Source organism: Panthera leo, chromosome B3 (genome assembly GCF_018350215.1).
Source record: "Panthera leo isolate Ple1 chromosome B3, P.leo_Ple1_pat1.1, whole genome shotgun sequence".
Taxonomy (NCBI): Eukaryota; Metazoa; Chordata; class Mammalia; order Carnivora; family Felidae; genus Panthera; species Panthera leo.
In genome coordinates this window covers 30,676,729-30,704,111 of record NC_056684.1, presented here as the reverse complement: position 1 = coordinate 30,704,111, position 27,383 = coordinate 30,676,729, and the positions used below count along the sequence as shown (strand labels likewise).

Below are 27,383 nucleotides of genomic sequence, written 5' to 3'. Positions count from 1 at the left end.
GGGAGATTGGGTCTCCACGCTCAGGAAGGGGTTGGGGCATGAGCTGGGGGTCAGCCCTCCAGTCTGGGGTCCTGCCTCTGGATGGGGTGCATTTGGTTGGGAGCTCTCGTCCACGAAGACAAGCCAGATCCCTTCTCCCTGCCTTGAGCACTCAGAGATGCCCACTCCAGGGGCCACCCAAGGACAGGAGGACTGGCATAGGTGCTCCTGCCACCTGGCAATCCTGTTCCTGGTCCTTGCTGGGGTGTGGATGGGGGAGCTTGTTGGAGAGCACGTGCCCCTGGAGTCCTGGTGCGGGTCAGAAGCCGCATCTCCAAGCTCACTGGAGGCAGAGAGTCTGCCCGGTCCTGTTCCTCCCGGCTTCTCTCCCTCTGTGTCCACGCTCTCCCATCTGGCTCTTCCCTAAGTCTTTCTGTCTCCCTCTGGCTTCCCTTTCTCTTCTCTCACTCTCCTTCTTGCTCTCCAAGTCCCTTGGCCCTGTTTATCCTCTAGAATAAAGACCGACATTTTCAATTACCCCCCAAATAACAGAGCAGTTCTCAGAGGCCCTGACAAGAGGAGGATGGTGTGGATGTGTGTGGCCTGTGGGTAGATGTGGGCGTGGGGGTTGGGAGGTACCCATGGTCCCACTGTCCTTTGTTTGCTTTTTCTCTTCTGGAACCTTCATTTTTTCCTGGGAGAGGGGAAGCACGTCTCCCTTCAGGGGAGGAAGGGAGACAAAAGAGAGAAATAAAAACCTGTCATCATTGTCTTGTAAACACAGCAGGTAGAGCAGAGCAGGGGCTCAGCAGGACTGAGGGAGACGCAGGGACAGAGAAAGAGGGGGCTGAGAGAGATGGGGAGAAAAGGTGAGCTGGGGTGAGCAGAAGCCGCTACCCCAGGGCCCGGGGCATGTGGGCACCAGGCAGGGCTGCCGAGGGTGGAGAAGAATGAAAAGATGGGACAGTGGAAGGCACTCGGGGAGGGAGACCCTTAGACCCAGTGCCAGGCAGAAGGGGGCCTCCAGGCATCAGTTCTCCTCTGAACATCCCCCCTCCCCATGCTGGGCTCTGGGGACACCGAGGAAGGTAAGATAGACAGACACATGTCTGCTCTTGTGGGGTGTAATATGTAGCTGAAACAAAGCAGCTGGGCACTTGCCATGTGCCAGGCACTTACATAAGCCGAGAGTCACAGAGTGTGGGTAACCTGTCCAGTAACGCACGGCCACGGGGGAGAATTCCAGGATTCCAGCCCAATTCTGTCCCTTCACGCAGCCTCCATAGGAGGCTGGAGGCTGGGAGAGAGGTTTGGACACTTGGCTCTGCCGTGATTGCTGTGTGACCTAGAACAAGTCCTCCCCTCTCTGGACCTCAGTTTCCTCATCTGAAAAAGTGTAGAGAATGCTGGCTGCTCTGTGGGGCCGGGGGTGGGGGGGAGGATCACATGTCTGGATGTGGGTGGTTACCCAGCTCTGGTTCCCTGGAGGAACTGAGGGTGTAGGGGTGCAAAGAACTGGTGCTGGGGTGGGACTGGCCAGCAGCGGCTGCAGCCTCTGCAGCAGGAAGGAGGCTGGACCCCGGCTTTACTCCCTGCTGCTACCCAGTGGCAAGATTTGGGTACTGCAGGGGATGGACTTGCATGAGGGTCAGAACGGGAGGATGCCTCTAGTGAGTGTTGTCTGGTTCTCTCTGGCCCGGTTTGCAGATGCCTAGAGAGGTGAGGAGCTCGGCTGCAGGTCATCCAGGGAGGAGGCTTGGGCTGGCATTGGCTTTTAGGGCAAGGTGCTTTCCCTTAGCCCTGTGGTGCTTGGAAAGCCCCAAAGTGGCCTTAGGGCGAGAGAGGTGGAGCTCTGAATCATCTGCCTGAAGCCTCCTCCTCCAGGGATCCTTTCAGGATTTCTTCTGGCAGGAAGCAGCCTCACTCCCATCCTTCAGGCCTATATACATCCTCTCTTTGTTCCTTATGCTCTACCTGCCCTAAACTGTACCCTCTCCTCCTAGCAAATCAGGTAGTGGGGCCCTTTAAGTCATTAGGGATGGTGAAGGGCCATCTCCATCACCTAGGGAGCACCTGCTAGGAGCCCAGCTCTGTCCGGGGACTTTTCCTGCATTGTATCACTTGAATCTCATGACGACCCAGAAGGTCAGGGTCACTTTTGAGCCCATTTTTCAGGTGAGGAAGCGCAGAGATGTTGTGACTCTCAGACACAAAGTGGTGGAGGAGGGAGTCTAACCCAAGTCCATAGATTCTCCAGAGAGGAGTCCTTATTTGGAGATGAAAAGTATCCCCATCGGCACCACGGCAATCAGCTATGACCACACCTGGAAATGACTAGTCCAGGGTCTTGTGGCTCAGGTCTCAGCCGCACCACTGTGCTGCTGTGTGACTTTGGGCAAAGCCCATCCCTCTCTGGACCTCTGGCTCATCTGTGAAATGTGTGTGTGCTAGATTCCCTCAGAGATCCATTCTGGAATTTGGTATGTCCAACCTTGGGCCCCGCGATGGCTCTGTTTTGAAGGGCGCCGCAAAAGGGTGAGTACATGGCAGGTGTGGGAAGGTAGAACTCTGGGGAGCCAGGCCCTTCAGGTGCACATCCTCACTGGGTGTCAGTGTGTGGAACTGGGGGAATCATGGGAAGTGTGGGCTGTGAGAGCAGGACAGGGGTCCAGGTCTGGGCAGGTATGGGGTGATGGGCTGGCCCTTGGGCCTGGGAACCTTTCCCTCCTCTGTCTGCCACAGAGGGGAGTTTTTCTTGGCAGGAAACAGCCTCGTCAATCAGGGGCAATGGGGGGCTGACAGGCGGCCACTCCCCGCTGGCCGGGCTTGAAGCAGACTCATAAATCCCACGCCGGGCTGGGCTGTAAATTCCTGTGATTCATACCCGGCCTCTTGCCTCTTGGAGGACAGAGACATTTGGGGCTGTGGGACAGGCTGCTCTTCCCTGGGCAGGACAGGTGGAATACCTTAATCACTGGCCTGGGGTGCTCAGACAGCCTCCTCCCTAGGTTCCACAGGAGATGTGGCTACTGAGTCCCCAGGGCACCTCAGGCCCAGCCGGAGCCATCTCTGCTCAGACCCCCTCGACCTCTGCCTTTACCATGTGCCATTTCCCTGCCCTGGCCTAACTGGCCCGAACCGCCCCAGGGACCACATGTGTGGACACTGCCTGTGTCATCCGAGATCTCGTGGGGGCCTGTGGGCCAGGAGGGACCATCCCACTTACCCCATAGCAACTTCTGCTGTTCCACATGACGGTCTGTCATAGTGACGATGAGGACAAGAGTGGAAACCAAGGAGCAGTCTGCGTATTTCTCATTCCAGGGGGCTTGAGGCCTTGAACCCACTGCCTCTCAGAGATGGAAGGTCTCAGGGACCCTCTGACCCGGGGCTGGAGTCACTCATCAGCTTCCACCAGGACCGTTGTCATACTCAGATGCCAGTCTTTACTCTCACTTAAGATTTTTCCTTAAACTGGCTCACTTTTAAAATTTAAATGTGTGTTTTAGCCTTGTCTGAAGCAATGTTTGTGAAATCAGGGGTCTGATGTGCTAGTTAAATACACACATATGCACACATATGTGAGAACATACACATGAAAATACATAGTTAAAATAGCAGATGCCCATTTCTCTGTACTATCAAAAATAGTCTTGTGTCTCACCAATGATGCATATGTCATTCTTTGAGAAAAGTGGCTCTAGTCCTCTTCTATTTTTCAGACAAGGACACCAAGGCCCAGAGAGGTATAGGAACTTGCCCAAGGTCACACGGTGCTGGGATTATCGTCTGGCCCACTTGACTCCCAGCCTAGTGCTCATTTTCCAGAAGTCTGCTCGTTGTTTGTGGAGGGAATGACTGGTCAGGGTGTGGAGGCCTTCACTTCCCCAGAAGGACATTTGAATTCCCGGAGGCCTTTTGGAGACACAGAGGAGTATGTTAAAAGGTGGGCTTCCTGGCAGAAGGCTGATGGGCAGGCAGGCAGGCATCCTGGGTCCCCTGGTGGGACGAGCTACTGGCTCCCCTCTCTTTTGGTCCTTCTTCTTGGTGCCCAGGGCTCCTGCAGTGTCTTCAGGTCCAGGGAGGAGGTGGAGAAGGGGTCCCAGGGGAGGGAGGGGAGCAGGGCTCCACAGCAGCCCTTCCCTGGGGAGCTGCTTACTGAGGCGATAATTAGTGGTACTGGCTCCCAGGCCTGGCAAGGAAGGTGGCCTCATTAGCAGGTGCCTTCCCCTGCACCACCTCCACCTTCCTACCTCTGGGCTCCTGCCACCTGTACTGCCACTGCCACTGACTCCACCGTCATCACCCCAGAGATGCAGCACAAGGGCTCTTGCTGGAGACAGGGCCGCTGGCTCCCAGGGAGACAGGAAGGAGACGTGTGCAGGGCGGCCAGGGTGTAGGTACGCTGCACACACACACACACACACACACACACACACACACATTAGCACGTAGACACGCTCACCCACCAGCACATGATACTGTTAGATGTGCACATGCACACATGCACGCACAACACAGAGACGTATAGGTCTTTGTCCAAACAAATTTGCACAGTAATGCACATACCCAGACACACTGTACAAGCACACAGATTCGATAGACACATGTCCACAGGGAGGTGGATTTAAGTGCAAAGACATACAATGCACGCGTGCAGATGTCCGTAGGGAACGCAGACCCTCATCCATACCAGCAGACTCATGAAAGTATTCCCATAAACATCCTGACCGGCGTCTCCAGACCTGTGCGTGTGGACGAACCGGCAGACCAGACATGGAAACATGCAATAGCACGCGGCACGCCCCTGTGGGCACTGTGTGTACTTCTTCGTGTGCAGGGACCCCCACATGCACACGTACATGCTGCAGAGGGCAAGCGTTATGTTTTTCCTGGAATCTAACAAGGCCTGAGGTGCTGGGGCTGGTTAATTCCCTGGGGCAAGTGAGGAGACCGGAGCTGAGGACATATTTAATTAATTCTTATCGTTGGTGACAGAGAGAGGGAGGAAAAGAGGGAGAGAGGAATGGATGGATGGAGAGAGACAGAGGGAGAAAGGGGGAGAGAGGGGGAGAGAGGGAGGAGAAAGGGGCTAGCTGGAGAGGTTAAGGTGAAGGAGTAGGAGCAGGAGCAGGTTCAAGAAGCTCTCAAGGGCCAGGCATTAACCCTTTCAGTTCAGAGCAGGCCCAGGGACCCCATCACTCAGTCCCATCCCCAAAACCAGATGGGCCCTTCAAGGCCTGATGGTTGGACGTATGCAGAAATCTCCTTGCAGGGCCCGCTGCATGGCTCTGGGGATGAGGGGTTCACCCCATCTCTCGCTTCCACAGAGTGGAAATCTGCTCCCGGAAACTCCCTACCTCAGCCCCACCTGTGCTCTGTGGGTCCGTGGCTCAGGGGCCCTCCTTTCTCAAGGCCAGGCTTGGGGGAGACATGACCACCAAAGGAGGCCCGTCCTGGACACCAGGACAGCTCCTGCCGTCCCACTCCTGATCTCGGCCCCATGACGAAGTCAGGGAGACAGGGGTGGACAAGGACAGGGACTCAGAGAGAAAGCATGTGAGGCAGGAAAGGGGGGATGGGGCATAGGAGTGAGACAAAGAGACACAGGCACCAGGGGTGAAAGAGACAGAGAAAGAGACCCGAGAGCCTGAGACTGAGCCCATGAGAGCCAGACAGGCCCAGAGACACAGAGGAATTTAGAGAATCTGAGACAGGATGAGGCAGACCATAAGACATACACAGAAGTATCTGGAGATTGGGATATCTGTGGGCTGGTCAGGAGGGGGTCACCCCCCTGGGGACATGGATGGAGGAATCCTGGCCTAAAGAGGATGTTGTGTGAGCCTGTCCCGGGCACCCAACCTCTCGGAGGCTTGGCTGCTGTTCTGTAAAGAAGGGGGTGGGGACTGACCCTGTCTCTGAGTTGGTCTTGAGGCTCCAAGGAGAGGCTGGCCTGGCCCTTCGTTCCCTCCACATCACCCTGGGGCTTGTGGGCCTGCAGATGGAGGCGGGGGCTCTGTAGAGGCTCTGGGTCCAGGCCCCACTCGGAAGCCCCCAAACTGGCAAAACAGGTGGAAGAGGAACGTCTCCGCGGGGCCAGTGCTGCAACCACGTGGTGCTGAGTGATGGAGCGTTTGCCCTGAATATTGAAAATGCATAAATATCCATTTTCAGGCACCAAGGCGGATATAAATACAGAGTGGGGGCGGTGTGCAGCCCTCAGCGGTAATTTACCAGCTCTGCTACTCCCCGTGGCACGGGCACTTACGTTTGGCCGTCAGGAGCCTTTCCGAGACGGCTTTATGACCGCCGGCTGCCACCTGGGTCCCTTCTCCTGGAGAAATGGCTCTTTGGGGATGGCTGTGGGGGTGAGGGTGGGGCAAGTCTGGTCATCCCTGGGCCTGCTCCATCCTAGGCCTCCAGGGCCTCTCCCACCTTCCCCTCTTCCAGCATCTTCTGACACAACAGGGAGGAAACACATTCGTGTCAGGCCCGGTGTGCACTCAGTCCTGTGAGCTTGGATAGAATCAATCAGAGGAGCTCCAACCCTGCCTGTGGCAGCTTCTGGACTGGGAAACAGAAGCCACCATAGGTCCTGCACTCAGGAACTCACACAAGGGGAAAGTGAGGCCCAGGGAGAAAAATCACATGACCAGTGGTGGCCACCGCATACCCTGCCCCAGCCTAGCACATCCGTAGCCCCCAGCCTAGGAGGTTAAGCAGCAGGGTCTTGGCATCAGGTTGGACAGGGGAGGCCATGGCCCTCAGGTGGGTGCCTCACTTCTCGCTGGCTTATCTGGACCCTTCTCTGTGGGCTGGCAAGTGGAGGCCCTGAGAGGCAACTCACTGTCTTTCCCAGAGCCGGAGCATGGGCACAAGGTCCCCTGACCCCTGCGCCCTGTAGTCCCGAGGGGCATCTTCTCCTGTGAGCTGGGATGTAGGGCCCACGGCCGTGTTCAGGGAGCCCACCTTCCTACAGCAGAGAAAGGCACGGGAGGGCACAGAGCGTTCTCTGTGCTGTGGTCCTTCTAGGGTCCCCGAGGCTTCCCCGCCCTAAGCTGGGCAGTCACCTGGGTTGCCTGGGAGCGTGATTATGGGAGTCATGGGCACTGTAGCAACATCATGAACACGCGAGGCATTGTGGCGCAGGGCCTGGACACAGAACAGGGGTGGCAGTGGAGCCAGGTGGGACTGGATGGCTGGGTGGGGTGTCTGTGGAGGGAGAGCTGCGGCTGAGGCTGGGGCTGCAGAACCGTCCCTTCTGTCCTTGTCTGCTCCTCATCTCCACGGTGGCACTGTGTCTACATCCTGGCCGCTCCAGACACACGCTCTTGGCTTCTGCCTCAGTCGTGAACTGACGACATCGTGTGGAAGGTCTCAGGTCAAGTTACTTAGTGAGAGTGTCTGGCCTGAGTCGTTTCCCGCCATGCCAGAGGTCAGCGAATGTCCTCTGGGGTCAGACATTTAGGCCTACTCCCGGGTGATTCTCAGAGGGAGCCATCGGGCCCGAAGTGGGCAGTCTTCTTACTGTGAATCGGGAGTGGGGGCAAACTAGTGGCTGAGCTGGGATCGGCCGCTTCTTTCCCCTCTTAAGAGGCCACGCTCACCCTCCACCCTCTCCAGGCCCCAGCAATGCTGACCGTATGCCAAGCATCATGCTGGGTTTATGGGGCAAACAGATGAACAGGACTCTCAGGGGCTTAGAGCCTCACGTGGGAGACAGTGTGTGCACAAATAGCCTCATAGAGGGATACAAGGAAGTCGGGTGCACAGAGGCGGGTGAATTTAGCTCTGACTAAGGCATGGGGGAATGCTTAATGGAGGGGGTGATATTTGATCTGAACCACAGTAGGATTTTAGCATGTGGTTCTGGGGTTGCTGGAAGCATCCTATCTGTATGGACATAGATAGTACAGCATATTGGCTCTGTGTGCGGGTGGGGGCAGCTAACTACTAACCAGCCTAACTAGGTCAGAAAGAGAGCCCAGAGCAATGGGAATAACCCAAAAGTGGGCAGGGCCAGCTCTTGGAGGGCCTGTGTGTCTGGCTAAGGGTGTGGCTGTTGTCCGGGTGTGGGTCCCCAGGAGAGCAGGGAGTCCTAGAGGGAGGTGAGCGGTGGGGGTGGGAGTACCTGCCTGTGTGGCAGATAGGGGCCCAGGGGTCAGGACAGTCGCCATCCAGTCCTCCCTCTGGGCACCCAGGGCCTTCAGAGCTCCCAGCATTTAGAACTGGGCGGACACACAGCCCTCTCCAACCCAATGCCCCTGGCTGCAGCCTGATGTCAGGGCTAAAATTAGCTTTGTGGCTGCGCGGGCAGCAGAGAAACAGTCATGGGGATCACCCCTGCCTTTCCTCCTAGAGGTAGGGACAAGGGCTGCTGGGGGTCAGTGGACACAGGCTGGACCAGAGCGATGTTGGGGTTCACTGCAGAAGCAAGAACTTGGATCATCCTCTTAACTGGGCTCTGGGAACAGGAGTCTTGGGGGGCAGTAGCAGGCAGGGCCCTGCCTTTCTCCCCTGGCCACCCTTTGGCCACTATCAGCTGCCTGGGGGGTGGGGTGGCCAGGCTCTGAACTCCTGGGTCCCACAGGGCATGGATCAGGACAGCAGCCCCTCCCCACTCACTTCTCTGTCTCTGCTTGCCCAGCTGCTTCTCTCCCGCGGTTGCCATGGGAACCACAGGTGGCTTAAGTTTGCCTGAGCCTGGCTCCCTTATGAGATGGGTAGTGGGGCAGGGCATACGGAGGGAAGCCTCAGTCTGGGCTCTGTCCATTTAGCCCCTCTTTTGGTTTCGTCCTTACTGCCTCCTTCCCCTGCATTCCCCACAGCCTTTCAGCCACCGAGTCCTGACCATTTAGCCCTGGGACTTGTCCACTCTGGAGCACTTTCCCTACCTCTGGCCAGGTCCCTCTCCTCTGGTCTGGTGTCTGAGCAATGAGCGCTTACCTTTTAGTCCCCCAGGTCCCTCCTGGCTTAACACTCTGCCCTCAAGACAAAGCCATGCTCTTGACTAGTGCCTTCTGGTCCCAGCTTCCCCTTTGCCACTCTTCCTACCCCCCATGCTTATGCTACAGCCACCCTGGGATGTTGGGTCTGAGGAATGGGTAAGAGTGTGGTGAGCCACACTTCCAGAACCACATTCTATGGAGTGGTAGTATCTTTTGCAGAGTTAATGGGTGTGCATTAAAAGTGAGTTCCATGTGGAAATATTTTGAGAAGCACTGCATATGCCTCACCTCCTGGAAATTCACGAGGCACTTTGTTACGTGTTAAAGGCTTGGGCAACTCCTGCAATAAAGAAGTCTGTTTTGCTGTGTTGAACCCAGAGATTCTGAGTGTTAGCCCATAAATAAGGAACGTCTACCAACAGCTCTTGGAACTAGTTTCCCTGGACGAGCATTTGAAAAATGCTGGTTGGGCCTTAAAGGATGGCGCCCTGCCCTTTGGGATCCGGGGTCCTGAGGCTGCTCCCCTCTGGAATGGAGGGGCCTCCCATGCTGGCACCTCTTGGAATGGAGCAGACTGCGCGCTGGAAAGCTGGGTCCATGCTTAGCACCACTCCCATCTCCTGGCCAGTGAGTGGATCAGGCAGGGTTCCTGGATACGTTCCATTTAAACTACACAACATTCTTTTAAAAACTTGACCTAGTTGCCAACATTTAAAACCTGGGAGATTCCACAACAGATTTTGAATCTTAACGTTCTCTTAAAGAACTAGAAGACCTATCAACACAGTGTGTTTATAACCCTCTGCGGAAGTGAAGAATGGCATGAACCGTTTATTACGTGCACAGCAGTGCATCTCTCTCCTGGCACTGCTGAACCCCTCAGAAAACATTAGAGTCTCTGCCCCCATCGAGGGGAGTGTGGGGCTCTTCTCAATGAGTTCCTCTTCCCTGGGGTGGGGTAAACTACCTCCCTCCCGGGCGGGTCCTTCTGCAAAGGGCTGGGGCAAGTGGGCTCCCGCTCCTCTGTTCCTGCGGAATGTACCTCACACCTCATGAAGTAACTGATACATCATGCGAATCAAGCCAACAAATCCGTCCACCCTCTGCCCCCAGGCTCCCTTGCCGTGAGGGGTGCCAGAGTGGCTGGGGGGACAGCAGGGCTGCAGAACAGTGGGGGGAAGGCCTGCCTGCAGCCTCCTCTCATGTCACTCGCCTATGGGCTCCGTCGATGAGGAGACGTGAGGCAGCTGCTCAGGTCACTCTGGTAATCGGAGCGTGCTGAGTGCGAGAATCACTCCCTGCAAGAGCTAAAAGCCGAGAACAGTGAGGGACCGAGCATGAGCGCGCTGGCACTTCTGAGACAGCTCGAGGCTGTGGAGAGCCTGCTAAAAATAGCCCGCTCCCAGCTGAGGCTGGAACCCTGGAAAATCCTGCTCTGGAGGGGCGGCTGGGGCAACCCCTCCCGTGTCCCTGTGTCCCTGCCGCCCTGCTGGTGGGGTGGGGCTGGCGAGGCTGGCAAGGGCCCGCCTGCTGGGAGCCTCTTCCCCTGCCCTGGGAAGACTGTGAGGAGGCAGAGCTGTGACTTGATGGTCCCTGTCTGACGGTAGTTGAGGTGGGAGGCCCAGACCTGTCTCCCCGACTCTCACGCTGTTAGGGTAAGTGAGGAATTCCCCTCTCTGAGACCAGGCACCAGGACAGGCTTCTGTCCTGGATGGGCTAGGGGAGATCAGTAAGGAGCTCCCCTGCCCAGCTGGGTGTTCACGTTCCACAGCCCCCACTGAGACCCCTCATCAGGCTACTGACTCCAGCCGTCTCCTGCTTTGCCTGAACATGGCTTGTTCTTGGCCCCCTGCTTCTCAGCCTATTCAAACCCTCCCTACCTGGGGACTTCTCATGAATGTCTTCCCTCCTCCAGAAAGTCCCTCTGACCCTTTTGCTCAAGCCCCTCCTCCGGGCTCATTCCTCTCCCCCTGCCATCCAGTGTCCTGGGCTTCCCTTCCCACTCGTGCAGCTCCAGATGCCGGGGCACCTTGAGCAAGCCCCTGTCTCTCTCTGGGCCTCTGAGGAATCAAGGTCTAGAGCAGGCTGTGAGGCCCAGCTGGCTGGAGCCAATCATATACCTTATTGTGATGTCTGTAAGTGTCACCAGACCCCACATGAAGTCCTAGATGGGGAGGAGATTATGAGATGTGGGCATGACCACTAGTCTAGGCCCCTGTCAAATGACTGGCCATCCATTCTCCACTCACATGCTTCCTGGGGAGGAGCCCTCACTATCTCCTGAGGCAGCCTCTTCCCCTGTCTCCTCTGCAGGGTCCTGACTCTGCCACAAGTTCCTTGGGGGGAGGGCTCTGGCACAGAGGAGGCCTCAGAGGACAATCCATGAAGCGGGGACCAATCCATGCTAGGGCAGGACTGCAGGGGATGGGGAAATGGAGGTTAGAGGTCCTGGGTCCCACCCAATGTTGCCAACTCGATGCGTTTCCTCAGCCTCAGATGGAGCTGAGGGGGGAGGCAGAGGAGAGACCAAGGGGACAGTAGAGTTTAGTACTGAGGAAGGTGGGTTCTTGTCCCTGTTGGGGGTTGGCCAGTCTGGGCCAGCCTCTGCAGTGGTGCTGGGGTGCTGATGGGTAGGAAGGCTTCCCCCCTCCTTCCAAGCTTGTTCCTGAGATGTCCCTGACACAAAATCACCTTCCTTGCTGTGGGCAGCGATGACAGTGAGGGACCAGGATTTCCCACTGTTACTGAAGTGAAGGGCATGAGAAGGGCTGTGAGCACAGAGGTCCACACATCCAGGCTGGCTGGCGGTTCAGTATTGGACCAGAGCGGGTCTAGGTTAGTGGTCGACATTCTGGAGAAGCAAATCTCACTAACTGAGCAAGCTTCAGCAACAAGCTTAACCTCCTTGTGCCTCACTCAGTCCCTACATCTGTAAAATGGGGATGACAATTGTTAAAAAGAAAACCAGAGACCCCAAATGGCTTCATGCAGGTTAAGGCCCTAAGTCAGTAAACCAAGACTTAATGCCTAACCTATCTGTAGTTTCAACCCCGCAGGAATGCAACCTATAACCAGTCAACATTTCTGGTCAGCATTAGGAAATTTACTGATAGACCCCTTTTGTTCCCCTTAGGAGGGCAACCTTGCCTAAAACAATGGATTCTTTGCTAATATTTTCCTTTTTTCTGCTCCATGTCTAGCTTTTCAGTCACCCTTTGGAGCTCCCCTCTACCAGCTAGATGGGATGCAGACTGATTCATGAATCAATGAATAAAGCCAATTAGATCTTTAAAATTTACTGTTGAGTTTTTATTATTTGGCACAATAGAATGTGTCTCATAGGGTTGTTGTGAAGATTTAGTGAATGTGTGTGTGTGTGTGTGTGTGTGTGTGTGCATATCTCAGAGCCTGAGATATAGTGTTACACAAATGTTAATTATTATTACCAGGTCGCAATGTCTTTTGAGAATTTGATAAAACTTATAGATCCCTTTTCAGAAGAGACCTGTACCCACGACTCTGCACAATTTCTAGGCTTATGAACTCCCTAAAGTTCACGTGTATAAGAACATGACTGAATCTAACATGACTTTCCTTTTTTTTTAATTGAAACTTTTATGGTCAAAGTAACGTAGGCAAATAGTTGTAAACGTCCAAAGAGAAATGGCTGTCCTCTCTCTCACGGCCCACCTCTGAGCCCGGTCTCATCCAGAGGCCACAACCCCAGGCAGCCACTCCCCCTGATACCTCTCCCTTTGCCCCCTGCAATGTTGGGAGCAGGGTGGCAGGCCTGTTCCTATTTCACCCCCAGGGACCGAGGAGATGGGCTTTGTCCCTCTGGCTCATGCCAAGTTCTTGATTCCACCTTCTGAGTGGCTCTTAGGTCTGCCCCAGCGCCCCCGCCCACACCCCGACCCCCTCTACCCCCGGCCCTCACTGGTCACCACAACAACTTTCCAGTTGCAAACACCACCACCTCTCTTCCTTAAAACTCCCCAGTGCCTCCTCACTGAATGCAATGATTTTAGCATCAAGGTCGAGGACACAGAGTTATGTAAGATTCATGATGCCCAGGGTACAGAAAAAGCAGACTCCTTTGTGGTGAATATGACATCATCAAAGGGGGCCTGGGGTTGGTCCAGGGGCCTGTGAGGTCTCGAGCCCAGCCAGGCTGGCAAGCGCCCCTGGGGTGAGGGGGAAGTGGGGGGGAAGAGAGTTTGGGGGTGAAACCGCTTCATGCAAATGAAATGAAATGGGGCTTCAGGGCAGGTTTGGCAAGCTGCCAGAAACAAAGGCTCTGTGTCTCCCACCTTCCCAACCTGCTGGCTTGAGGGGGGTTGTCGGGAGTGGAATCTGAGGCCCTGGACCTCAGGGCATTGGGAAAGAGACACATCTCTGAGCTCCTTCTGCCCTTCTTTACACACTTTGGTTACACTGTGTACATTGCCTACAGAATGAGATGCAGGCTCCCCTTGGGCAGGAACGCGGCTGGGTTTCCAGCTCGTATCCAAATGACACTCCCCTTTCCTTGCCTTTTCCTTTTTCCTTCTTAAACGGACCTCAGGTACACAGAACTGGGTTAATCACCACCCTGCCTATGACACACTCTTATTATTGGCCCATGCAGGGCCACTTTAATTAATTAATTTCTTTGTTTACAATGATATATTTTTGTTTACAACAACATAGTGATGTTAAATAACAAAAATTCAACTGAGTAATTTAAAAGATCAAGTGGCTGTATTAAACAACTTCACAATCAGGTTGCCTCCCATCTAGCACATTAGGAGGGAGCTCCATTCGGCTGCAGAAAAGAAGAGATTTTTAAAGGCAGGACAAGGAAGTCATAAACAGAAAAAAGGATTATTTTGGGTGAGGTGATCTTCCTTTGGGGGGACAAAAGGGTCTTAGTAGTTATTAGCTGGGTTACCTTTTCTTCCTTTGGAGCATGGAGAGGGCCTGTGTCAAAGATTACTCTATTGGTACCCTAGAAAATTACTAATTGGTTAAGACTACATTTCTGGGGAAGTTTGAAAGTGTAATTAGGTTAGACATTAAGCCCTGGTTTGGTGACGGGGCGTAGCATTAAGTGACTCTATTTTGGGCCTCTGGGTTTTTTTTGACAGTGGAACTCAGAACTCAACCTGCGACTGGGGAGCCTGGGTGGCTCAGTTGGTTAAGCGTCCAACTTCGGCTCAGGTCATGATCCTGCACTTCCTGAGTTCAAGCCCCGCATCAGACTCTGTGTTGACAGCTCAGAGCCTGGAGTCTGCTTTAGATTCTGTGTCTCTCTCTCTCTGTGCCCCTCCCTGACTCACGTGAGCACACAGTTTCTCTCTCTCTCTCAAAAAAACAATATTAAAAAATTAAAAACAAATAAATAAAACATTAAAAATTTAAAAAATTCATTAAAAAAACCCCCTCAACCTGAGATCTAGAGCCTTAACAGTGTTTGCACCTATATTGTGCTCCTCCTTTATCACAGCCTCCTGCTTCCCCCTCAGAGGTATATACTATGCTGAATTATCTGAATTATGTGTCTATCATTCCCTAGGCTTTCTAAATACAATTTTATTACTGCATCAGTCAGGGTAGACTAGGTTATGCTGCAGTAACAAATAACTCCTAATCTCAGTGGCTTAACACAACAAAAGTTTATTTCTTGCTCATGTTACGTGACCAGCGCAGATGGGCAGAGGCCTCTGGGGTTCTGGGGTTTTGCTTTGTCACGGGAGGATAAAAACTACGCACCAGTTCTTAGATGTTTCTGCCCGAAAGTGCCTGAGCACTTCAGTGACAGTTCATTGGCCAAAGCTCTTCTTCCCAAGTCTGTCCTTAATTTCAAGAGGGCATGTACCTAGAAAGAAGGAAGAACCAGAAGTCTTGTTAAGCTTGGGTAATGTCACCACAACCACGTATCTGTGCAGCCTAAATACTAAGTTTTTTATTTCAGTTGTTTATGAACTTTACAGAAAGGGCATCATGTTGTAAGTGATCTTTTCTTAAAATTCAAGTCTAATTGATACAATATTATATTAGTTTTAGGTATGCAACATAGTGATTCAACATTTATATACATTATGAAATGATCACCATAATAAGTCTAGTTGTCATCTGTCACCATACAAAATTATTACAATGTTATTGTCTATATTCTCTGTGCTTTACCTTACATCCCGTGACTTATTTATTTTATAAATGGAGCTTTGTACCTCTTTTTTTTTTTGGAGCTTTGTACCTCTTGATCCCCTTTCAACCACCCTCCAACCCCTGTCTCCTCTGGCAACCATCAGTCTGTTCTCTGTATCAATGAGTCTGGTTTTGATTTGTCTGTTCATTTGTTTTGTTTTTTAGATTCTGCATTCAAAGCAAAACCATATGATATTTGACTTTCTCTGCGTGACTTATTTCACTTAGCATAGTACCCTCAAGTCCTATTCATGTTGTCACAAATGGCAAGATCTCATTCTTTCTCACGGCTGAGTAGCATCCTTTATCCATTCATCTATCGATGGACGCGTGGGTTCTCCCATCTCTTGGCTGTCGTAGCTAATGCTGCAGTGAACATAGGGGTGTGTGTGTCTTTTTGTGTTACTGTTTTTGTCTTCCTCAGATAAATACCCGGATGTGGAATTGCTGGATTGTATGCTAGTTCTATTTTTAATTTTTCGAGGACTCTCCATACTGTTTTTCATAGTGGCCGCACCAGTTTACATCAGCACCAACAGTGCACAAGGATTCCTTTTTGTCAACATCCTCACTGACAACTTGTTCTTTCTTTCTTTTTGATAATAACCATTCTGACAGGTGTCAGGTGATATCTCTTTGAGGTTTTTATTTGCATTTCCCCAATGATGAGTGATGTTGAGCATCTTTCCATGTGTCTGTTGGGCATCTGGATGTTTTCTTTGGAAAAATGTCTGTTCAGATCATCTGCCCATGTAAAATCAGCTTGTTTGAGTTTTTGGTATTAAGTTATGTGAGTTATTTATAGGTTTTGAATATTAGCCCCTTAGCAGATAGGCAATATGCAAGTGTTTTCTCCAGTTCAGTAGGCTGCCTTTTCGTTTTGTTGATAGTTTCCTTTGCTATGCAGAATTTTTTTATTTTATTTTATTTTATTTTTATTTCAATGTTTTTAATTTATTTTTTAGAGAGAGCACAAGTGGAGGAGGTGCAGAGAAAGAGGGGGACAGAGGATCCAAAGCAGGCTCTGTGCTGACAGCAGGGCTCAGAGTTACGAACCGTGAGATCTTGACCCGAGCTGAAGTCAGACACTCAACCAGCTGAGCCACCCAGAGTCCTTGTGCAGAAGTTTTTTAGTTTTTTTTTTTAATTTTTTTAACGTTTATTTATTTTTGAGATAGAGAGAGACAGAGCATGAACGGGGGAGGGTCAGAGAGAGGGAGACACAGAATCTGAAACAGGCTCCAGGCTCTGAGCTGTCAGTACAGAGCCCGACGCGGGGCTCAAACTCATGGACCGCGAGATCATGACCCAAGCCGAAGTCGGCTGCTTAACCTACTGAGCCACCCAGGCGCCCCAGAAGTTTTTTAGTTTGATGTTGTCCCACTTGTTTACTTTTGCTTTGGTTCCCCCTTGCTTGTGGGTTAGGTCCAAAAAAATATCATTAAGATGATGTCAAAAAGCCTATGCTTTCTTCCAGGAGTTTATGGTTTCAGGTCTCACATTTAAGTCTTTAATCTATTTTGGGTTAATTTTTATACATGTTTAAGAAAGTGGTCCAGTTTCATACTTATGCATGTAGGTGTTCAGTTTTCCCAACACTATTTATTGAAAAGGGTCTGTCAGCACAGAGCTTGATACAGGGCTTGAACCCATAAACTGCAAGATTATGACTGGAGCTGAAGTCAGATGTCTAACCCACTGAGCCACACAGACACCCCTAATGTCTATTTATTCTTGAGAGAGAAAGAGAGATAGAGAGAGAGAGAGAGAGAGAGAGAGAGCATGTGCACACAGCAGGGGAGGGGCAGAGAGAGAAGGAGACACAGAATCTGAAGCAGGCTCCAGGCTCTGAGCTGTCAGCACAGAGCTGAACCGTGGGGCTTTAACCCACAAACCGTGAGATCATGACCTGAGCTGAAGTCAGACGCTCAATTGACTGAGCCACCCAGGTGCCCCTAAAGATTTTATTTTTAAGTATTATCTACACCCAATGTGGGGCTCGAACTCACAACCCCGAGATCAAGAGTCTCGTGCTCTACTGACTGAGCCGGCCAGGTGCCCTGACATCTTGTCATTTTCAGAGTACAGGTCTTTCACCTCCTCAGTTAAATTTATTCCTAAGTGTTTTATTCTTTTGATGCCATTCTGAATGGGATTGTTGTCTTAATTTCTTTCTGCCAGGTTATTATTGGTGTATAGAAATGCGACAGATTTCTGTGTATTAATTTTGTATCCTGTGACTTCACTGAATTCATTTATTAGTTCTAACAGTTGTGTGTGTGTGTGGCTCTTTAGGGTTTTCTATATATAGTTTCATGTCATCTGCAAATAGTGACAGTTTTACTTCTTTCTTTCCAGTTTGGATGCTTTTTATTTCTTCTTCCTGCCTAGTTGTTCTGGCTAGGACTTCCAACACAATGTTGAATAAAAGTGGCAAGAGTGGGCATCTTTGTTTGTAGCTGACCTTAGAGGAAAAGCTTTCAGTTTTTCACCTTTGGGTATGGTGTCAGCTGTGGTCTGTCACATATGGCCTTTACTGTGTTGAGGTGTGCTCCACCTACACTTACTTTGTTGAAGGTTTTTATCATAAGTGGGTGTTGAATTTTGTCAAACGCTTTTTCTGCATCTATTGAGATCATTATATGCTTTCTATCGTTTATTTTTTTAAAAAAGTTTATTTTATTTATTTTGAGAGAGAGAGAGAGGGAGAGAGAGAGAGGAGGGCAGAGGGAGAGGGAGAGAGAGAATCCCAAGCAAGCTCCACACTGTCATTGTAGAGCCCAGTGAGGGGCTCGATCTCATGAACCGAGAGATCATGACTTGAGCCGAAATCAGTAGTCGGACACTTAACCACCTGAGCACCCCAGGCATCCTTTTATTCTTAATTTTTAAAATGTGGTGTATCATGCTTATTGATTTGTGGAGATTGAACCCCCATTCATCCCTGGAAAAGCTCCCACTTGATCATGGTGTATGATCCTTCTAATGTCTTGTTGAATTTGGTTTGCTAATATCTTATTGAGGAGGCTCATCAGGGATATTGGCCTGTAATTTTCTTTTTCTGTGGTGTCTTTGTTTGGTTTTGGTATCAGGGTAATGTTGGCCTCATAAAATGAGAGTTTGGAAGCATTTCTTCCCCTTTAATATTTTGGAATAGTTTGAGAAGACAGGTATTAAATCCTCTCTGAATGTTTGGTAGAACTCACCAGGGAAGCCATCTGGTCCTGGACTTTTGTTGAAAGTTTTTTGAGTACTGATTCAGTCTCTTTACTAGTAATCAGTCTATTCAGATTTTCTATTTCTTCATGATTCAGTCTTGGAAGATTGTGTATTTCTAGGAATTTATCCATTTCTTCTAGATTGTCCAATTTGTTGATGTATAATTGTTCATAGTAGTCTTTTATGATCCTTTGTATTTCTGTGGTCTCAGTTATAACTTCTCTCTCATTTCTGATTTTATTTGTTTGAGTCCTCTCTCTTTTTTTCTTGATGGGTCTGGCTAAAGGTTTGCCAATTTTGTTTATCTTTTCAAAGAGCCAGCTCTTAGCTCCATTGATCTTTTCTTATAAGTGATCTTCTGAGATTTACTTTTTTACTCAAGTATGTTGCTAAGATTCATCCGTACCGTTGTACATGACTGTGGTTTCTTGCATTTCATTGCAGTCCAGTATTTTTATGGAGTGACTCTAACCCCATGTATCAATTCTTCTTTTAAAGTGCTTTTGGGGTGTCTGACTTTTTTTTAATGTTTATTTATTTTTGAGAGAGGACGCACGATTTGGGGGAGGTGCAGAGAGGGAGAGGGAGAGGATCTGAAGCGGGCTTCGTCCTGACGGCAGCGAGCCGAGCCGATGTGGGGCTCGAACTCACGAACTGTGAGATCATGATCTGAACCGAAGTCAGATGCTCAACTGACTGAGCCACCCAGGCGCCTCTGACATTTTTTGCCATCATGAACACTGCTACTATGAATAGTCTCTTCCCGAAAAACTTTGCTTGGATTTCATGGCCCCATGCTGCAGATTTTGAGCTACTGGCAGCCCACAGGGAGTTTGGCACAGCTCTTGCCTCACCCTTCAAGGCCCCAGAACCCAGGCAGCATGGCCTCTCAGCCATGGAGGCAACTCTGCTGTGCCTCTTCACCTTCCTGCTATCCATCCCAGCTGGAGGACTAGTGAGCACGGACACAGCAGCTCTTCCGTGTGCAAAGTCTGCTTTTCCAAGTGCCTGTCTTCTATCGGGGGGCAGGGCCATCTTACAGTTGAGGACACTGTGTCAGTGGTCAGGTCCTTTCTTTTTCTAGTATGTACTTAGCTTCAGCTGTGAACCATGTACTGTACTGGGTGCTGGAGAAACGTACAACAACTCATTAATTTACAAAGTGGGCATTTATTTACTTCCTTTTATGTGCCAAACACTGTTGGGCTGAGACAAAGGCACCTGCCTTCAAGGAGCTCACAGTCTAGATGAGGAAACAGGGACACAGACACGGTACTGCACTGACTAATATATAAGATGTTCAAGTGTGCACATCGCATCACGATTTTACAAGGATTCAAAAAATCTAAGTGTTTTTAGTCCTATATATGTGCATGTGTCTCTATGAGTCTATCTATCTAGCTAGCTAGCTATCTGGTGACTGTATTCTTATTTATGTAAATTCAGCATCCTCAATACGGGAACAGAACAGGAAACCAGATCTTGATTTGTGGATTATCATTTTTAGAGATTATAAAGTTCCTAAACTAAACTAATATCCATGTTTTAAATTCTAGCTGGAACCACTTAAAAATTCCCCTAGAGAGATGAGGCAGCTCCAGCTTTTAGCTGCTCTTTTGATTTTCTCCAAGTTCCTATCTTTTTTTTCTTGGTTGCTGGTAGACCAAAATATCACCGCGTTGTCTTGGGAAGTTAATATTAAGCTTGACCCTAATGTTACAACAGTGCCTCGGCTGCTTTTGAGCCATGGTTTACATTCGAATAGAAGATGCTGGGGGAGGAAACCCAAATTCAGCCTCTGATCAGCGACGTGGCTTGTTGTTGTTTTAACTAAGCATACCTACAGGTAGTGACACTGGAGTCTTTGATGTGCTGCCTTGGGCTGCCCTGTCCAGCTCTCCTCAAGGGGGTGCATCATCTTTTTCACCCACAAATTCAACACCTGTCAGTATGGGCACCTTGATGCAGGTACCCCGGAGGAAGGTGGACCTAACCGTGCTTATGCTGGGAGCACAGTGGGCGAGAATTCACAGACAGGGTGGCATATCTGCCTAGTTTGAAGATCCAGGTGGCATTAGTCAGAAAGAGAAGGGGAAGCTGGAATCCCAGGCCAAAGGAATAGCATGTGCAAAGGCACAGAGGCATGACAAGACATGGTGTCCACAGGAGGCAGAGAGTGCTGTGTGTGGCTGGGACAGAGGGTCATTCGGGGAGGAGATATGTGCTTGTGGTGGTGTTACCTGTGCTCAGCAAGACTTCTGCATCTCCCCTTATTCTATGTACGTGCCCCCTTGAAATTAGAGGGGGCAGAGGCATCGCATGGCAGCACCTGATGGAGTTTTTGGATCCTAGCAAAAAATATATATAGCATGAAGTTTATCATTTGAGCCATTTCAAAGTATACAAGTCAGCGCCATTCAGTACATTCACAATGTTGTATAAGCATCACCACTACCCACTTTAAGACCTTATTTGTCCTCCCAAACAGAAATTCTGTACCCTGAGGCGGTAACTTCCCTTCCCCCCACCTCCCCCTTGCCCTGGCCCCTGGCCATCACCGTTTTCCTTTCTGTCTCTATGAATCTGCCTATTCCAGGTACTTCATATAAGTGGAATATTTGTCTTTTCATATCTGGGTTATTTTACCTGGCCTAATGATCTCAAGTTTCGCCCATGTTGTAGCAAGTATCAGAATTTCATTTTCTGTTTATGGCTGAATATTATTATTACGCGATGGGATTTTGACTTTCTCCTGGTAGCGTTGGCATGCTGGGGGAGGGTCTCACGCCGAACGACAGAGCGGCACCTGCTGTTTAGGGTCCTCCCCAGTCCACGTGTGAGAGGACGGGGAGAAGGGTGGGGCATGCAGGAGTCTGTGGCAATAGTTTAGAATAGAATTATGACCCTTCCAGCCTGGCGTAGCCTCACCATCCCCAAGAAGCTGCTCTACCCCACAGAAACCCCGACGGCTCTTTCTGTCTTCTGAGTATCAACGGCTGAGTCACACAATCTCTGCTATTTGCTAACTCTTTGGCTAGTGAGGACTATGCCCTAAAGTACTCCAGTACCCCCAGGCCTGGCCCCAGTTTTTCCTTCCTCTGTCGCCCTCAGTGGACACTGGAGTTGGGGCTCAGGAAGAAAAGTCATCCTAGATATCTATGGTGGGAGTGGTGCTGGGGGGGGAGTCAGGGTCTCCTGCCACCTGCCATCCCCTTCTCCCAGCTCTCGGACTGGATCAGGCTGCCTCCCACCAGCCACACCCCACCCCATAACATCCCCGGCAGCTTTCATCTCCAGAGCTGGAGTTGAAGGAGACAGAACTAGCCCCAGGGGGTGTCGATAACAGGGTTGTAATCCGGCGGGATGAGACTGAGCTCTCTGGAGTCTCATAGCATTTTTCCAGCCCTGGCCACTTTATTATCATATCGCTGAGTGATGGGGCTCAGGGGAGCTGTGGTTCCAGCAGCCGCTCCGGCTGCCCCTTGCGATCCATCAAGCTACAACTGGGCTGAACAAATTCATGCCGCTTCCTGCCCCTGTGTCTGCGCTCCCCCCGCCCCCTCCTCACTCTTTTCCTCCTCAGGCTTCCCCCCTAGGCAGTGGAGATTCGGGCCCCCATTGCTGCTGCGTGGGTCTCTGTGGAAGCTGTGCTGACCCTGGGGACTGCTTATCCTCATTGTGTGAGCTTGGGCCTCGGTTTCCTCCTCAGAGCAACAAGAGGGTTGGACCCCTTGTGCCCTTAGGTTCTTTTCAGCTCTGACAACTCGGTGACTTACGATTGTTTGAAGACTTCAAAGCAGATTGCATTGCATTTTTTTTCAAGATCATGACAGTGTGAAGGAATTGGGTGGGACAGAAGCAGCCATAGCATGCTGCCAGGCAACGAGGGCATCATTCTTTCTTCCCCAGGGAAACACGTTACTAGCCCCAGGCCAGTGGGCTGATGACTGTACTCAAGGCTGCTTTAGAGTCGAAACCATTAGGTCAGACCTTGTGGGTACATCAGATGCCATCCTGATGCAACAAATGGGGAGAAGCCCACCCAGAGAGAGGAGGGACAGAGCGGGCCCGGCAGAGAACCCAGGTGCCACCTCCAGCCCCTGCCCTAGCCGTGCTCGTCTCAGATGGCTGGATGTCCGCCATGTTCTAGAAGTTCTCTGGGGGTGGGCATTTCCCAGATGAGGGAATTTACCAGTCTAGGCTTTTATGGCCATAATATTGGGCCAAGTCATTCTAGTGACAGGTTGTCAAGTAGGCAATATTAGCTGAAGAATGGCTTGAGGCACTTGGGTGGCTCAGTCCTTTAAGCATCTGACTTCAGTTCAGGTCATGATCACACAGTTTGTGAGTTTGAGCCCCGCATGGGGCTCTCTGCTGTCAGCACCAAGCCTTCTTGGGATCCTCTGTCCTCCTCTCTTTCTGCCCCTACCCTGCTTGCTCTCTCTCTCTTTCTCAAAAATAAATAAACATTAAAAAAAACACAACAGGGGTGCCTGGGTGGCTCAGTCGGTTAAGTGTCTGACTTTGGCTCAGGTCATGCTCTCAAAGCTTGTGAATTCAAACCCCATGTCAGGCTCTGTGCTGACAGCTCAGAGCCTGGAGCCTGCTTTGAATTCTGTGTCTCCCTGCCCCTCCACCACTTGCTGTCTCTTTCTTTCAAAAATAAATACAAACATGCACACACACACACACACACACACACACACAAGAATGGCTGGGCCTCACTTTAAACAGATCCAGAGAACAATGGTTTTTTTCACAAAAACTTTCCTTCTGTTCACCTGGAAAGGGCCGTCTCTGGTCTCGTAAGCCAAGCCCTCCCACCTGACTGCCTACAAAGGTGAGCTTCAAATAGCAGGTGCTGAAGACAGCACTGTGGTGAGTGGGCCACTCTCCTGATTCCGAGATCCATCATACCCCCAGGGGGGCGTGCAGGGTGTCTACCAGGGATGCTGGGGTTTTCTCACTTCTGGCATCTCCAGTGAGGTCATGTATTGGCCAGAATAGGTCCCAGGAAGGAGACTTGAGGGAAAGATACTTTATAACTCCCCTGAAGCTTGAAGGTGACCAGGGGAGATATGGGAAAAGCTGAGGTAGGGGACAGAGACACGGGTTCTTTTTCCAGCTGTGTCATTAACCACTGCATGACAGTGGGCGAGTCTCTGCTCCTGTGCCCCACGGTGACGGTCCCACCCTCCCTACTTCATGGGGTATTGAGAGGATAAAAATGAGGTAGGAATCCTAAAAGTATTTGACAGACTTCTACGCCCAGCTCCCTGGTCAAAACATTCAGGCCTGTATCTAAAGACCATCATCAAACCTCCAGGAAAAAATTCCCCCCAAAGCTATAACGTTCAAAAGTAGGCAAAGTTAGAATGAAAATTTTTATAGCTGGTAAAGATGCAATTCTGCAGGGTGGACGTGATCCATGAAATAACTTGACTGCTGTATCTCTCTGTTGCTTTTCATTTCCTATTTAAAAATTTTTTAAAAAGTTTATTTATTTTGAGAGAGAGAGAGAGAGAGCAAGCAGAGGAAGTGCAGACAGAGGAGAGAGAGAATCCCAAGCAGGCTCTGCACTGCCAGTGCAGAGCCCAACGTGGGGCTTGAACCCATGAACCATGAGATCATGATCTGAACTGAAATCAAGAGTCAGATGTTTGACTGACTAAGCCACCCAGGCATCCCTCATTTCCTATGTTAAATAATTTTGATCTTTACTGTTTTCTTCTACTTTCTTTGGGCTTATTCTTTTATTCATCCCTCCTCCTTTTCTTAAATTCAAATTCTATGTAGTTAACACACAGTGTAATATTAGTTTCAGGTGTACAGTATAGTGCACTTCCATACAATACCTGGTGCTCATCACAACCAGTGAACTCCTTAATCCCTGTCACTGATTTCACCCATCCCCTCCCTCCCTTGTGGCAACCACCGGTCATTTTTTCCCTTTTCGAGTTAAACAATTCAGAGTGCTCATTTAAAATTTTTCTATATTTTAATGAATTCATTTAAGGCTATACATTTGCTTCTGAATGTTGCTTTAGCTGCATCTCACAAACTATTAAGTTGTATTTATAATGGATGGTTACCCTTACATTTTATTTATTTATTTTTATTGTTTTTATTTTTTAAGTTATATTGTTTTAAAGTTATATTGTTCTTATTTATAAAGTTAGCATTGACGTTATTTATTTATTTTTGAAGGAGAGGAAGAAAGAGAGCGTGATCAAGGGAGGGGCAGAGAGGCAGGGAGAGAGAGAACCCTAGGTGGGCTCCATGTTGTCAGCCCAGAGCCCTATGTGGGGCTCGAACTCATGAACTGTGGGATCATGACCCGAGCCAAGATCAAGAGTTGGATGCTTAACTGACTGAGTCACCCAAGTGCCCCTATTTATTTATTTTTAAACATTTTTAATATTTTAATATTAAATTAAGTATTTTAATATTTTAAATATTTGATATATATATTTAAATTGTTTTAATGTTTATTTTTGAGAGAGAGAGAAACATAGTGTGAGCAGGGGAGGGATAGAGAGAGAGGGAGACACAGAATCTGAAGCAGGCTCCAGGCTCTGAGCTGTCAGCACAGAGCCTGACGTGGGGCTCGAACTCACAAACTGTGAGGTCATGACCTGAGACGAAGTCAACCGCTTAACCGACTGAGCCACCCAAGTGCCCCAATATTTGATATTTTTAATATTTTAAATATTTTATTTTTAAGTAATCTCTACACCCAAAGTGGGGCTTGAACCCACACCCCCAACATCAAGAGTCTCACACTCCACTGATTGAGCCAGCCAGGCATCCCTACTCTTACATTTTATTTTATTTTTTTAATGTTTATTTTTGAGAGAGAGAGAGACAGCACGCATGCACAAGTGAGGGAGGGGCAGAGAGGGCAACAGAGTTGGCTTTGTACTGACAGCAGACAGCCTGATGCTGCTCGAACTCACAAACTGCGAGAGCCAAAACCTGAGCCAAAGTTGGACGCTTAACAGACTGAGACCACCTAGGTGTCCCCCACTCTTACATTTTAATATATATATTTGCTTATAAGTTTTTCTAACAAAGTTCAAGGTTATTCAGTATCTCTATTGTCCATCTGGACAAGTAAGGAATTTTTAAAATTGTCTTAAATCTATGCCCTTTTTGAAAGATATAATTGCAGTTATTATTGTGATTATTACTATTATTTTATGGCCAATAGCTCAGTTTTACATATATGTGTGTGTTTATATATGTGTATATGTGTATGTGTGTGTATGTATACATATATGTATATAGTGTGTGTGTATATATATATATATACATTGTGTGTATACATATATATACACATATATTTCTTTGTTGTTTTTTTTTTTTTTTTTTTTTTTTTTTTTTTTTTACCAATTTTCTGCACTCATTCTTGTTTCTTATATCCACTCCTTCCCTTAGGTTCACTTTACATTTTGCTGAAGTCTAATATATATATATATATATATATATATATATATATATACACCTGGTTCTATATTTTTGACTATCGCTTCTTTTCTGTCTCTTGATTCTCTTTTGGAATTCCTATTAGGTGTTTATTAGAACCTCTCAATTCTTCTTACCCTCTATTCTTCTCGATGGATCTTTTATATCTTTGCCTTTTGAAGCATGGTCTATGTAAATTTCTTCGCATTAACTTGTAATTCACCAGGTTTCTCTTTGGCCATGTGTAGTCTAGACTTCATTTGATTATTGAAGGTTTTTTTTTTTTCCAGTGACAATATTATTTCATTCCTAAAATTTCCAGTGGGTTATTTTTTCATGTCTATCTATTCTTGTTACATTTATGCTTACTTTTGTTTCTTATGTTCTTGTTTCTTTTGGCAGATACCAACTTTCCTTTTTTTTTTTTTTTTTTGGAGTTCTAAATGGGCTTATGGCAAATCGTTTTGAGATTATTACCTATTTTGTCCTTGATAAGTTCTGTTGATTTAACCTCAGTATCTTCTTTACATTTTTGAAATTGTGCTCTGCAAGCTCATCTTGATGGTTTTTTTTTCTCTTTTTGTCCCTCCAACTATTGGTTTTACCATTACTCCCTTAGTCCCATTGAAGTCTCCAGTGCAAAACCAAGTCTTACAATTTTTTTTATTATTGTCTACAATTTTGGTTTTATCCTTTTTAAAAATACTCCACTCAGGGCTCTTAACCCTTGGTGACTTTGTAGGCATTGCAAATCTAGTCCCTGAGCCAGCATGTGGCTTTGCTGGGCCAGTTTCCTCTGGCCTCCCTTTTTATTCATTTTTTTTTTCTTGAAAAAGTTTTCTCCTTCACTGTTGTAGGTTTGCAGGCATGTGGAGGGGGTTAGTGGTAGGTCCACAAGGTGTGGATTTGAGAACCATCCTGACTGACGATGTGAGGCTTGACACAAAACAACAGAATGGTTCAGAGTAATAAGTAGTTTTTTCGTTTTTTTGGGTTTTTTTTGCGGTTCCATCTTTACAGTTTGCCAGACTGTTTTCTTATATATCTTCATAATCTTTGCAAACTAAGCTGCAAGACAGAGGCTGTTATTATTTTCATTTTCCAGAGGTGGTGGCTGAGGCCCAGCCACTAAGGCAGTGCTTCTTAAAATGTAATGTGCACACGAATCACCAGGGATCTTATTAAAACACAGATTCGGGTTCAGGTGATCTGGGGGTGGGGTCTAAGATTCTGGTTTCTAACAGGTGACGTCGACGCTGCTGGCCTGAGGATCTCAATTGAGCAGGGAGGTGCCAGGGAGCTTGGCCAAATCACTCATGTCCTAAGTGACTGAATGGGAGCCTGTATCTGTCTGACTCCAAAGCCTGTTCTCTATGTCTGCTGTTCCCACCGAGAATCCGGCAATCCAACCACTTACTTTATAGGAACCAGAGTTGGAGGCTTCAGTTGGAGGGAGAGGAAGCTTTGCTTAGGGGAGGGGCTGCTTTCTTCAGCCCCAACTCCTTTCTCAAGGTTTAATGAGGAAGAAAGGGATGGAGAGGGATTGTCTTGGGGGTAGGAAGCACCACAGCCGGGCAGCTG

General features: G+C 49.1%; 2 long non-coding RNA genes across 2 annotated transcripts; both read right to left on the bottom strand.

The window, feature by feature from the left end:
• Positions 1-3,673: 3,673 nt before the first annotated feature.
• Positions 3,674-6,333, bottom strand: LOC122221157. The gene is made up of 3 exons (XR_006203108.1): positions 6,251-6,333; positions 5,894-6,121; positions 3,674-3,894 (listed from the first exon to the last, which is right to left on the bottom strand). It is a non-coding gene; the product is annotated as an uncharacterized LOC122221157 (long non-coding RNA).
• A 3,408-nt stretch (positions 6,334-9,741) lies between these two features.
• LOC122221156 lies at positions 9,742-11,034 on the bottom strand. The gene is made up of 2 exons (XR_006203107.1): positions 10,811-11,034; positions 9,742-10,237 (listed from the first exon to the last, which is right to left on the bottom strand). It is a non-coding gene; the product is annotated as an uncharacterized LOC122221156 (long non-coding RNA).
• Between the last annotated feature and the right edge of the window lie 16,349 nt (positions 11,035-27,383).